Source organism: Tupaia chinensis, unplaced genomic scaffold (assembly GCF_000334495.1).
Source record: "Tupaia chinensis unplaced genomic scaffold, TupChi_1.0 Scaffold000532_1, whole genome shotgun sequence".
Taxonomy (NCBI): Eukaryota; Metazoa; Chordata; class Mammalia; order Scandentia; family Tupaiidae; genus Tupaia; species Tupaia belangeri.
The window spans coordinates 1,339,871-1,353,584 of NW_006160045.1; the positions used below are offsets into that span (position 1 = coordinate 1,339,871).

General features: G+C 41.2%; 1 protein-coding gene across 2 annotated transcripts in view; it reads right to left on the bottom strand.

The window, feature by feature from the left end:
- RNF152 (ring finger protein 152) overlaps nucleotides 1–13,714 on the bottom strand; it is a 134,099-nt gene that overhangs the window by 118,495 nt on the left and 1,890 nt on the right. For both annotated transcript variants that reach the window (XM_006157192.2, XM_027775208.1), the window contains exon 2: nucleotides 10,081–10,367. The gene's annotated coding sequence lies outside the window, so the exon portion shown is untranslated. The remainder of the gene's footprint in view (nucleotides 1–10,080; nucleotides 10,368–13,714) is intronic.

Below are 13,714 nucleotides of genomic sequence, written 5' to 3' on the forward strand. Positions count from 1 at the left end.
CCTGTCGGAACACCAGTCAGCCATCCCAACCGAGAGAAGAAATATGTTGATCAGGAGACGGTTAATTACATTAAGAACATTTGAAATGTTTTGTAATTGCATGATAATAGTATTTACAATAATAAAATGGCTCACACTTTGAATTTATAATCCCAAGTTACTCTGTAATGCACTAGTATTTTAGAGGCAAGATTATACAAGGCTTCTGCCCAACTCATGTAAAGAGGATTCTATTATGGGTAAACTGGAGATTAAAATGGGAGTTTTAATATGATTATAGGTCAGTGGTTTTTGAATTCTTAATGTATAAAAGACCCCAGAGGCATATGCTGAATATATAGTCCATGAAAGACACAATTAAATAAACAAAAAAGCAATTTACAAGCTGGAAAACATTTTCAGTTCTCGTGGAGCGTCATCATACATGTCCTCTAGCACCCAACTTACCCGGGCTGCATGATGCCACAGAAAGAAGGCAAGGACATTAATTTTGCTTCCTAGGCCCAGGACCTGAAAGAAGATGGTCTGTGGGAAAGTTTTTGAAAATTGAAAATACAAACACAGGAGTGCACACCTGCTTCGTGAAGGCATGGAACTTCCTCAGAATTAAATTTATCCTAGCGATAGTATAAGGTAATGAAGATGAGATGTATGCATTTAAGTCTATTTATATATTTGCTACGCCATGCTCACTTCCAAGACAGAATTTGCAGTAAATTAGGAAATCCCAAGGGGGATGGGAAATATTTTCAGCCTGTGTCCAACTGTTTGAAGATATCTGAAAATCCCTTTTATTAAGTATGGTACCTGTGGTTGTGTGAGGTATCTTGCACACAACTTTCCTTTTGTCTTTTCTTTTTCAATTATTTATTTAATCATATTTACTATTATTTAAAAATATACTATAGGGCATGTGCACTCACCAAAGAGAGAAGAGAGAGAGAGAAAGAGGAAGTGAGAAAGCAAGCCACCAGGTCTAGGACTCAAACCACCATCGGCCATGTGGGAGTCCAGTCCTTTCCACTACACCACCTCCAGGGTGGGAGTGGCAAGTGAGCAGACAAGGCTTCCTCTGTGTTTGTAGCCACTCCCCATCACTCGCATTTCTGCCTGGGCTCCACCTCCTGTCAGATCAGTGATGGTATTGGACTCTCAGGGGAGTGCAAACCCTGTTGTGTGATTGTTTCCTTGTATATTGCCATGCGGTAGTGGCGGAAATGGGGTGCACAATGGTTTGAGTCATCCCAGGACCAATCCACTCACCCATTATCTGTGGAAGAATTGTTCTTCCCTGAGACCAGTCCCTGGTGGCAGCAAGGTTGGGACTATTGCTGTTGAAAATTTCTCTCTCTCTTTCATACATGTGCACATACTATTTTTTTTTAACGAATGATTTATTTATTTGTTATTATTATTTTTAAAATTTTGACTGGAGAGAGAGAGAAAGGGAAAGTGAGAAAGAGAGCTGCCAGGTCCAGGACTCGAATCACAATCAGCCATGTGGGAATCTAGCACTTTAACCACCATGCCACCTGCTGGCCCCACACATGCTATTATTAAAGAAAGAGAGAATTTACAGCAATCATAAATAACATAAAAATGACATCTCTGATATTATGATCACTGGAATATTGTCTTTGGTTATTATGAATGAGTGTTTTTAGTTGCTATAGACATCCTGGTTGCAATCATAAAAAATTTAATATAATTGAAACAAATTAAAAAAAATAAAGTTTAACTCAAAATTAAACCCCATTAATTCAAATACCACTAACTAATAATCAGTGTCAAATTTTTTTTGAGCGGTTTTGCTATAGGGCACGTGCACTCACTAGAAAGACAGAGACAGACAGAGAGACAGAAAGTGAGAAATCACCCCCAGGAGGGATGGCCATGCTGCAATCCCTTCTCCTCCATTCTCCTCTCCGGATCTTGGGCACGCACGCACACGCGCCCGGTGTGAGTTTAAGCCACCGGGTCTGGGACTCAAACCACAGTCAACTACATGGGAGTCAAGCAACATAGCCATTACGCGAACTGCTGGTCCCATCAGTGTGAAATTAATAGCAAACATGCTGAATTTCACCTTTCTAAGCCCTTTCCTAATAAATCAAGAAATCAATTACACAGATATCATATTTATTCATTATTGGGTACCAGACTACTTTATTACTCTAAATTAAAATTCTACATTTCTATTCTGAGTATTATTATTAATATATTAAGCCGTACTTGCAAAACTAAATAGAAAGGCAAAATATAGTTTTCAGTATATGTAATACAGCATATAGATATTAGAAATATTTTTACAGCAAAGTCCTATGATTTAGTTATTTTAAAAATTTGCATAATCAGTTTTCTGTGGGTTTATGTTATTTCCTGCCTAGACACAGAAAAATCTACACTGCTGTGGTGTATTCAATATAATCCTTACAAAGAATGTGATTCTGGTGGTTATTTCCTAGGTAATGACATCATTCATAATAAAAACTGCAACTTCTAAGGCTCCAATAGCATCGGGATTTAAAAGTTATTTAACAATAAAGCTCTAGAGAGACCCTAAGGGTTCTTCTAGGCTACAAAATATGTTCAATTGCTTTATAAAGATGAGAGAAATATTATTCTTTATGGAGTATTTGCTAGACTAAAGACTTTTCCCTCTTATTTCCTCTTCACATGAGACATGAATCTCTAGGTTCATTTTTAGTCAATAAACCACATAGCTATCAGAGGTCCCACCAGAAAACTTGGTCCTCAAGACTTGAGATGAATATAGAAATGCTTTTGAAGCCCTGTGTGAACTTTCTTATTAAACATACAAATAAGCAAGGCTTTGTGTTTTATCCTGGCACTTAACAGTGTTCAAAAGTTGCCAACAGGGCCGGCCCCCATGGGCTGGTGGTTTGGGGAGGTGGGTCTTACATGGCTGACTGCCCGGTCGGAGTCCTAGCCCTGGTGGTTTGGGGAGGTGGATCTCACATGGCTGACTGCCCGGTCGGAGTCCTAGCCCTGGTGGTTTGGAAAGCATGCCAGACTTGTGTACCTGCTTGCCCAGAATCCCAATAGGATGGAGAAATGGAGAAGGGCTCATGGTGTGACCATGTCCCATTGGAGGGTCCTTTCTCCCATTTTCTCTGGCAAGTGCATGTGCCCTTTGGCAATTTTTTTTTTTTTTAAGTAAAGAAGATAAGAAATAGAGAACAGATTCCATGTGAATGACCCCCCACCATTTGAAGCTTGCTCTCTGGGTGCTGTCCCTGGTACACAGAGCAGGTGAGCACAGCAAGCACACCCATCTGGCCCATCCCACTTCTGATGGTGCACTGCCTTTAGTTATCTTAGGCCCTAATCAAAGAAAAACCCCATGAAGTCAGGCTCAGCAAACCTGAAATCTGAGATCCTCCATGACACCGTAAATGTTAAGGCTGAGAGAACTGAACAAGCATGTCATTCAGACTCCTCGTTTCACAGAGGGTAAAGGAAACTGAGTATAAATGATGTTCAATGACTTGTCGAAGGTTGTAACACAAGTTCCTGAAACTTCCTGTTGCTTGTTACCACCTTGAACTGTGGTCATGGTCATGGATTGTGTCCTCCAAAAAGATATTCAAGTTCTGATTCTTGGTAGCTGTGAATATGACTTTATTTGGAAACAGGACCCTTGCAGATGTGAGCTCATACTGCACAGCGTATGTTTGCGTGTGTGTTCACAGGTGTGCACACACATGCAGTCATAGGAGTGTTGCTTCCTGACACTGAAAAGGTGAATAGGTGAGCAGAGTTCAGGTGTTTATCAAAAAGGCTCCCAAGACATGTAGCCTGGGCAGGAGCAGCTTATGGAGGGTGGTCTGGAGGAAGTCCTCATCCTTGAACTAGTCTCACTTTTCAAATAGCCCTGCCCTGGTAAAGACAGTGTTTCTACCTGAACTGCAGGTTAAATAGAGAGCTTTTCTCTGCTAAGCTACTATCTGATGATGCCAATTAGCACAAAAGCTTTCTTTATAAACCTAGGTTCTTTTCCCTCTCCTCAAACAGTCATTACTAATAGCCTGGCCTGAATATGAAGAAATTTCATAACTTACTACAAAAAAAAAATTAAAACAAATTTTCCAGGGCTCACTCCATGGCCTGGTAGTTAAGGTAGCTGGATTCTACACAGCCAACTGCACAGTTCAGGCTCAGGAACACATGCTTGGAAACACACTGGGTGTATGTGCATGTGTGCCCATAATCCCGAAGGAAGAGGCAGAGGAGAAGGGATTGTAGCATGACCATTCCCCACGGCATGCTGTCTCCTTTCCCTCCCTCTCTGTCACCATATCTCTCACTGCCAAGTGCATGTGCCCTCTAACATCGACAAAAATAATTCCTCTCGGGGGAACCAGCAATTAGCGTAATGGCTATGTCGCTGGACTCCCACGTAGTCGACCGCGGTTCGTGTCCCGGACCCGGTGGCTTAAAACTCACGCCGGGCGCGTGTGCGTGCGTGCCCAAGATCCCGAGAGGAGAATGGAGGAGAAGGGATTGCGGCGTGACCATCCCCCCTGGGGGGTGATTTCTCGCTTTCTGTCTCTATGTCTCTCTCTGTCTGTCTGGCGAGCGCACGCGCCCTACAGTGAAAATCTCTCCAAAAAAAAAATAAATAAAATAATTCCTCTCACTAAAGCAATAGTACCTCTTTTTATTGAGTTCTTTTAATAAGTTTTTAAAAAGAATTATTTAAATTTATTGATGATGCTGATGATGACTTACTTCACCAGAGAGAGACAGAGACAGAGGGAGGAAGGGAAAGTGAGAAAACAAGTCACCAGATCTAGGATTTGAACCATAGTCAGTCATGTGGGAGTCCAGCGCCTTAATCACCATTCCACCTGTTGGTCCTAGTCTTATTGAGTCCTATACTAAATAAAGATCCCTGTAAGTTTTTTACTTTTTTAATATAAAAGGACTTTTCCCTTTTACTTATTCTTGTTTCAAACTTTCACAGAAACCTGCCCAAGCCCAAAGATTACCTCTGGACTAGAGGTTGGCAAACTTTTTCTGTAAAGAGCCAGATAGTAAACACTTTAGGCTTTGTAGGTCAGACGTCTCTACTGTACCAGCTCTGCAGTTGTGGCATGAATGTGGCCATAGACAACAGGTAAATAAATAAGCATGCCTATGTTTTGATAAAATTTTACTTACAGAACAGAGCAGGAGCATATCTGGCCCTAGGACCACAGTTTGCTGACTCCTCTGGACCCATTTAAGCATATCCTTCTACAATTGGGGAAGGTTTAATCCATTTCTGCAACTGATGAACTTTAATTTTGTCCTACTGTTCAGTTCTGTCCTCATGCTGAGCATTCAAATTAATATGTATTTGTATAATCATCAATTATCTTGCATCCCTGGAGTAATAGTATATAAACCAGAAAGAATTCAAAAGAATAGCTGTACTATATTAATTTCATTGTTATTAATAACACATTTGGATCAAGTCCCTTTAGTTCATAAAATTCTTTGTGGAAAATGTGGGGAGGATCCAAAATAATTGTCCACGAGCAATCCTCCACCACTCACCCTGATGGTAGACAGGGGGATGAAGGCACAGAGAGAGAAAGAGAGCACGGGATTGCTCCAGACGTGGCTTTGTATGTTAAGACTGCATTGAAAATATTACTGGCGATTTTCTCTGCACTTTTGAGCTAGAATTTCACACATCTCATTCCACTCTACAGAATATTCCTAACAAGATACATAAAGAATATGGGGCCAACAGGTGGCCAGGTGGTTAAGGTTCTGGATTCCCATATGATTGACTGGTTTGAGTCCCAGACCTGGTGGCTTGAAAATCATGCCTGTTACATGTGTATGTACGCCCAAAATCTCAGGAGGAGAATAGAGGAGAAGGGACTGTGGCATGGCTATCCCCCTGGGGGTGACTGCTCACCTTTCCTTCACTGTCTCTGGCCATCTCTCCAGTGAGGGCACATGCCCTATGACAAATAAATAAATAAATGTGTGTGTGTGTGTGTGTGTGTGTGTGTGTGTGTGTGCGTGTGTGTGATTGATTACCATGAAGCTCTTATAAGCAGATAGACTCAATGGCCAGCCTAATGGTAGGAACAAGTCTGGAGTTGAATGTGAACTTCCAGAATTTAAATGGGAAGATCAGACCACAGTAACACTGCAAAGTCAATAGAAGAGAAATTAATTACATGAGTCTAAACTAGTGAAATAGAATTTTTTCACTTTACACTAAACATTACTGATTTTCTTTGAAGCTTTGATTCCCATATTTAAAGATTTTTGTCTTCTCTTGAACTGTTGAAAGGTTCATCTACCTAACTATTTGAACTGAATCCTAACCTTTTACCTGGTTACAGGTTTTAAGCAAATTTCTCTTAACATTTTTTGATTTTGATCTAGTAAAACTAAAGTTGTTTTTAAAATTAAAAAATCCGCTTAAAAATACCGATTCATACCTATTTAATGACTGCAGTAAACTATATAGCCCCAGTGAGGTACTACTCTGTAGTATATTCACTTTACTCACCGCGGCTTATGCCTAAGGTCAGACATGCATTCATAAATACACATATATCAGCTGTGGTTTCTACTGAAAGTCTTAAAATTAATTAAGATCTTTAGTGGACCAATAAAATGTAAAAAAAAAAAATAGGTATGGAAAACAACTCTACATACCAGAGACAGTGTGGGTAAGTGGGGGGAGCTGGCAGAGGGTGAGAGGTAGGGAATCAAGGGGAGGGAGAAATAAAGCAAAATATGTAAGAAACAAGAAATAGAAAATTATTTTTTGATGGTAACATGTATAGTAATATCCTTGATTGAGCCAATATACAATGTATACTGGATGGAAAATCTCATTTTGTATATGATATTGGTATACAGGGAATGACTGTAAATAAATAAACAGATTTTTAAAAAAAGAAGCAGGAAGACTCATGACTCAGAATCTTAGAATAAAAAAGTACCTCAGACAGAGTAGATCTCAAATATATGCAGATCCTTTTAAATAAAAGAAACAGAAATGACATGTTATGCATACAAAATTAGGTACAAAAATAAATATTTCTAATGAGGGAGAAATATCAACAGATTACACATTTTTAAAAGCCAAGAAATAAATACTACGGCCATTTTCTTTCAGGTTGCATTTTGGATTTATGCAAAGATATTTCCTTCCTATTATAGTTAAATTTTTGACTAGTTCATAATTATAAAGGAAATATTAAAAACTAATCTAAAATTTAAAAACATACTAATTAGATACTTCTATAATTGCTGTTACATTAAATAGAATGACATAACTGTGTTCTCAAATTACTATTAGCGTATAAGTTTTATCACTGAAACTTCTTTGTAGCTTTGTCGCTTGCTTTGTAAGGATATTCTGCTGTGTTGGTGGAATTTTGCATGCTATTTCATCTGGAACCACCGTGCTTCGTCAGAACAAGATGTGTCAGATATGCCAAAATTCAATCTGATATGTCGAGATGCATAAAAGCATGCATCACAAAGGGTTGCAATCATTTCCAGCACTGCTACACATGTGTTACCTGCAAGCTCCAGAATTCTGATCAATTTTGTTTGAAGTTTCACAGAACAGGAATAAGTTAAAGTAGAAACAGACAGTGGGCTTAATCAATTGTATTTCAAAGATCTGCAAATTCACAGGCCTTTATGACCATGTGTACACATCGCTATGGACTTAAAAGGATTGTGTGCAGGAGTTTCAACTTCATTAGCTCCACAAGAAACCCAACTCTGACCTTAGAAGTGATTTAGTTGAGGCTGTGTATCAATCTCGCATCCCTGGTGGTTAACAAGTCTCTGTATTAACACCCCTTGAGACATTGAGTTTATTGCCTTCCAAGGCAACCCATTCCATTTTTAAGCAGTTTGAGTTATAATAGAATTCTTCCAGCTCTGTAGCCTGCTGATTAAGGCAGCCAGATCCCACATGGCCACCCCTGCAGTTAGAGTCATACCCAGTGGCCTTGGAAATATGCCAGGTACATGTGCTTGCATGCCCCAAATCTTGATGGAATTTAGGAGAAGGCATTGTGGTGTGACCTTTCCCCATGCGGAACACTTTCTCCTCTCTCTGTCTCTCTTTCTCTGGTAAGAGCACATACTCTGTGGCAAAATTTAAAAAAAAAGAAAAGAAAAGAAATAAATAAAAGAATTATTTCTAAGATTCACCTCTCAATAACTATTATCTAGTGGCCCTAAATCTCCCCATTGAATGACAAAATCTCATCACTCTTCCACAAGACAGTCACCTGAATTTAGGAGACAGAGGTCATGACATCCACTGTCTCAAATTGGGTTTCCCAAGAAGCAGATCCTGTCTCAAGGATTTCTTCAAATGCAAGCAGTTTATCTGAGGGTGAGGTAGGGAATCAAGACAGACAGGGAATAGAGCTAAATATATAAGTTTATCTGAGAAGCAGAGCTAGGAAACACCACTTAGGGAGTAGAGAATTGAAAGGGAAGGAAAGGCAGTCTAAAAAAAGGGTGCATTTTCAACCCGGCCACTACTGCGAGCAACAAGAACTCAGTACTCCTGGGAAGTCAGGTTAAAACATGTCCCTCCAAGTTCTCTCACCTGCAGGATGATGGAGCTGGGAATCCAAACACTGACAACCACTGGTTAGTAATTGACAGCAGCTCTAAAGGAGTTTTACCACGCACCAGCGTCTAGAGAAAGCCCTCAAACCAAGAGAGGCAGAGGCTGATGGCTGCAAGTCGGTCAGCCTGTCTGCACTGCGCTGGTAAGATCCAAAGGAAGGGGAGCAGCACGTTGTCCTTGTCAAGCTGCCCTGGGGCCGTCAAGGGTCCTGCACACAACACTGTCACAGAGGCCCCCCCATCCTCATTTACAAGATGGGCTTGCCTTTGTTTCTTCTTGCTTAAAACTGAACATGACATGCCACGTGTGGCCATGCCTTCTCAGTTCCCAAATTTCTGACCCCAGAAAGTATATGTACAGGGCTGGCAGGTGGCATGATGGCTAAAAGCGTTGTAATCCTATACGGCCAACTGCAATTCAAGTCCCGGACCTGGCGGCTTGCGCGCTCTCTCTCTCTCTCTAGCTCTCTAGTACAAATTGAAAAATAGTGACAATAAATAAATAAAAGAAGGTACATTCACAAGACAGGATAGGCACCATCATTGATCAAGGGTAGAAGAAAACATAACCAGGCTGAGCCACAGAGCAGCCAAGGGTATTTAAGCAAATGCAATAGGCAGGGTGTGCTTCTCATCCGACATGTCCAGAACCAGGCCCAAGAAACTGCGATTTCTTTAAAAACATCAGACACTTTCTCTCTTTCCTAATCACCCATCACCTCAAAGGGCATGCATTCATAAATACACATATATCAGCTGTGGTTCCTACTGAAAGTCTTCACTAGTTCTCTGTTAGATAAGCAAAAAAGATTGGCCTAGAGCTACATTATGGGGAACAGTGAACAATTGTTTGTGTTAGATAATAACAATAATAATAAAAGGGGTCAGTTTTGAGCCAGCAAATGTCGGAATTTCTCTGTGATTTATTACTATTGTGTTTCGTAGATATGGCCACTGTTCTTTGCTACTCCTACCTTCAAAAGGCGGAGCCTAATTTCACTCCCTTTGCAGTCGGTTGTTTTTGTTTGTTTGTTTGTTTGTTTGTTTTTGAGAGGTTTTTGCTGTAGGGCACGTGCACTCGCCAGAAAGACAGAGAGAGACAGAGAGACAGAAAGCGAGAAATCACCCCCCAGGGGAGATGGCCATGCCACAATCCTTTCTCCTCCATTCTCCTCTCAGGATCTTGGGCACGCACGCATACACACCCAACGTGAGTTTAAGCTACTGGGTCCAGGACTTGAACCGCAGTTGACTACATGGGAGTTCAGCAACATAGCCATTACGCCAACTGCTGTCCCGTCGAACTGCTGATTTTTACCCATCTCCCCTCACTCCACCCCAAATCTCAGCAATGTATTTCCACAGCTCAGTCACCAGGGCTGAAATCCCCTCAATGGACGGTTCTGTGGCCTTGCCCTAAGAGCTACAGAATACATCTCTTACCTGAAACGGGAGGTAGAGGCAGCAGCTATCAGGGCCAGGCTTTATTTTGACAGTTTTCATTGTCTTTTCATTTTTCTTGTGTCAGTGTCTTACCCAAATGATCTCGTCATAACGATGTGAGAAACCTACGTGATTTGCCTTTAGCCCGTGAAAACACCTTCCTATCTTCAGGGCCTTCTGAACAGTCAGAAACAGCCCCAGCCAGCCCCAGTGACTCTGGCCAATTAGTGTTTCAGCGAAGAAATATTTCTGACGTCAGGCAAGGGTTCCTTGTGCCTTCCAGGCTGCTGTGGGAAGTAATAAAACAGTAAATTAGGGTGGGGTGGGGAGCTAGCCTTTGCTCCTTGATCCTGTTTTACTGACAACCGCCAAAGAGCTTCTCTTTGTGGTGGACTGAACTTGGGTTGTTTTATCCCCAAACAATGGAAACAGCTGCAGTTGCAAGTTATTGCTTGCCAGAATGTATTTCTCTCATACGTGTTCAAACGTCTACGAGCTGAGAAAAAGCTGATGGAAGGGAAAGGATACTTTGCTGTCCTCGAATAATAGGTGACTAAAGAATTGAATTCGTACTGACACAGAGGTAGGATTAAGGGTATTTTCTCCTGCAGTTATGTCAGAACGAGAGTGGAGAGGAGTGCTGTTGGCGGGTGTGAGTATGCATGCTCTGTGTCCTTAAGAACTTTCCTTCTGAACTATTTGGAACTTCCATGTCAATTAGAGTATGGCTCATCATAGTCACTGTTCTGTAATCATCCTTTAAAAGAAACGCATGTTTAACTTGCTAATAAAAATCCCCAGGGTGAGTCAGTGAGTTCATGAGCAACTCAGCTGCCAGCAGATTTGCACTCTGGTCCTGGCCACTCGGGTGCCCAGAAGCTATAAATGACCTGAAGGCTTACAAAGTTCCAGGTGCCCCCTACATTACTACCCAGCTTGATCCTCTTCCACTTGGATCGTATCTGTTGGTCTTTCTTGCCTTCCCAGTTCACACTTTTAATTAAGATTTTATAAGCCAAGCCAAATTGGGTCCTTTCTAGAATTGATTCTAATCTCATCCATAGTTCGGTAATCATGAGCTGGGTCCAAGATGAATAAGAACCCTGTGCCAATCCTGAAGTTATTCCAAGCTGCTTATTTTGGAGATGAGTATTAGAAAGCCTGGCACACAGTAGGAGCTCGGTAGGCATCTATGGAGTCCTGTTCAGAGGCACTACACATTTCTTGCTGAAGCAGTTTCTACTCAACCATAGTAAGTAGATGCCAGATGTCTCTGCATGTGACACACTGACTCAAGCTCTCTTTCATACCAGGGGACAATAAATAGAATTCTGGAAAGGGGCAGAATTTTCCCAACTTCCTTATCATTATATCACCTCCCATTCTTAATGAATTTCTCAAAGATCCGTAAGTATTAAAACACACACGTTGGAGCCTTGTAGATTTTTAGTCTGAGAGTATACAGAAAGAGGCAGTTTATCTGAGATTTGACACTCCTTGAACAATGAAGGCCTTCAAAACACTCTTATGTGGACTCAGTATGAGCATAATGGCTTGACCCTAGGGGTTTTCTCTTAATAAAACTAAAAAAAAAAAAAAAAAAAAAAAAAGAAAAGAGGGCCATCCCATGGCCTAGTGGCATGTAAGAACAGAAAGAAGCCACACCAAATTAAACTTTTTAAAATTCCATCCTGGGAGTGGTCTTTCTTTTTTTTTTTTTTTCTTTTTTTTTTCTTTTCACAAAATGGGGAAGAAATGAGAAAGATTGATGAAAGCATCTTTCTTTTAAAAGTCCTCCTTGTCATCTCAGAGCAAGGAAAATTAAAATACCAAACAAATTCATCCATCATGCTATGCCTCTTGTCTCTTCCTCATCTTTCTTCTACTTCCTAGATTACTAATCTCTCATTCGCCTTGTTTTCACCCCCCTCTCTGATGGTGAGAATATTTATAATACTTAAAATACTCGCTCTATCTAAAGATCCTGATGCTTTAGTACTTAATATTGCCATATACATAGGATCTCAAAGAACTTTATGAATATTAACTAGGTATCTCAAGCTATTTTAAAAATTAGGATAGGGGGACCAAAAGACAGCATAATAGTTACATCACTGGACTTCCATGTAGTCGACCAGAGTTTGAGTCTTGGACCTGGTGGCTTGAAACTCTTGCCACTTGTGTGTGGGTGCCCCAAATCCTAAGAAGATAATGGAAGAGAAAGGATTGCCTCATGGCCATCCCCCATGGGGGGTGATTTCCCGCTTTCTGTCTCTCTCAGTCTCTCCAGCAAGTGCTCTCACCCTACAGCAAAAATCTCTCTCAAAAAAATAAATAAAATAAAATAAAATAAAATAAAATAAAATAGGTAAGGAAAGTGAACTTAAAAAAAATCAATAGGACAGCTCCTTTCTCCTAGTAAAATCTTGAGGATTTCATCTGGGCCCTAGAGCTCCCTATGATATCTAACCACTGGCTGCCTGACCCTAGTAAGGCTTATCAGTCAGGTTATGCTAGGTTATGCTGTGGAAACAAACAATTCCCAAACTTCAGTGGTTTATAACAAAATGACTTACTTCTCACACCACATGTCCATCACAGGATAGCTGTGGCTTTGTGCCACATTGTCCTCATTCTCAGACTCTGTCCTGTCCTGGGGCAGTGGGTAAAGATCACATAGAAAATAGCAAGATGGTTCTTTAAGCTTCTTCCCAGGAGTGGTCCATGTAACTTACACTCACAGTCTGTTGGCCAGAGCAGTCCAATGGCCATGTCCATGGGACAGAGACACATTATCCTCACAAGGAGCAGCAACGAGTGTCCGGAACATTGTACAATCCACCACAGGAAGAAAGCTCAATTTTCCCACTTGTGAAGAAGTCTGGCCTAAGTTACCGCTCACAAAAAGCTGATGATGTAATGTAATGATTCTGAAATTCACTTGGCAATGAAGTGGGCAGCAAGTGCTCTAATTACAGTTCGTACCTGCTCACTTTCAGCACCATAAAAGCGATGCTTCCTCATGAAAGCAGCAGGCCAAGTTAGAAAAGACTTTTTGTCCAAGTCATGGTCTACCTAGGTTTCCACAAGGTGTCTACCAGTAATGACCAGTATCCTTCCCACCTCAAAATTCTAAGATACTCTCACAGAGAAGGGGCCAACACAGTCTGGGAATTCTGTAAAAATAGCCAGGTTTCTCTTCAACATGTCTCTGCTTCATAATTATCTTAAAATTTCAAAAATACTAACATAGGTCTTCTAAAACTCTAACCAGAGATCTTTGCCTCTGATGTCACTGCCCCTAAGAAAAGTCTTAGAACCCCACCCATGGGCCTCTTGTTCTCATCCAAATTAGATTGCAAGGGTTGTATTTACCTGGTTATACTGAGATAAGAGGCTGAGTTTAAAAATTAGAATAGGAGGGGAACCAGCAGTTAGTATAATGGCTATGTCGCCGGACTCCCACGTAGTTGACCGCGGTTCGCATCCCGGACCTGGTGGCTTAAACCTCATGCCGGGCGCGTGTGCGTGCGTGCCCAAGATCCCGAGAGGAGAATGGAGGAGAAGGTATTGCGGCGTGACCATCCGCCCTGGGGGGTGATTTCTCGCTTTCTGTCTCTATGTCTCTGTCTGC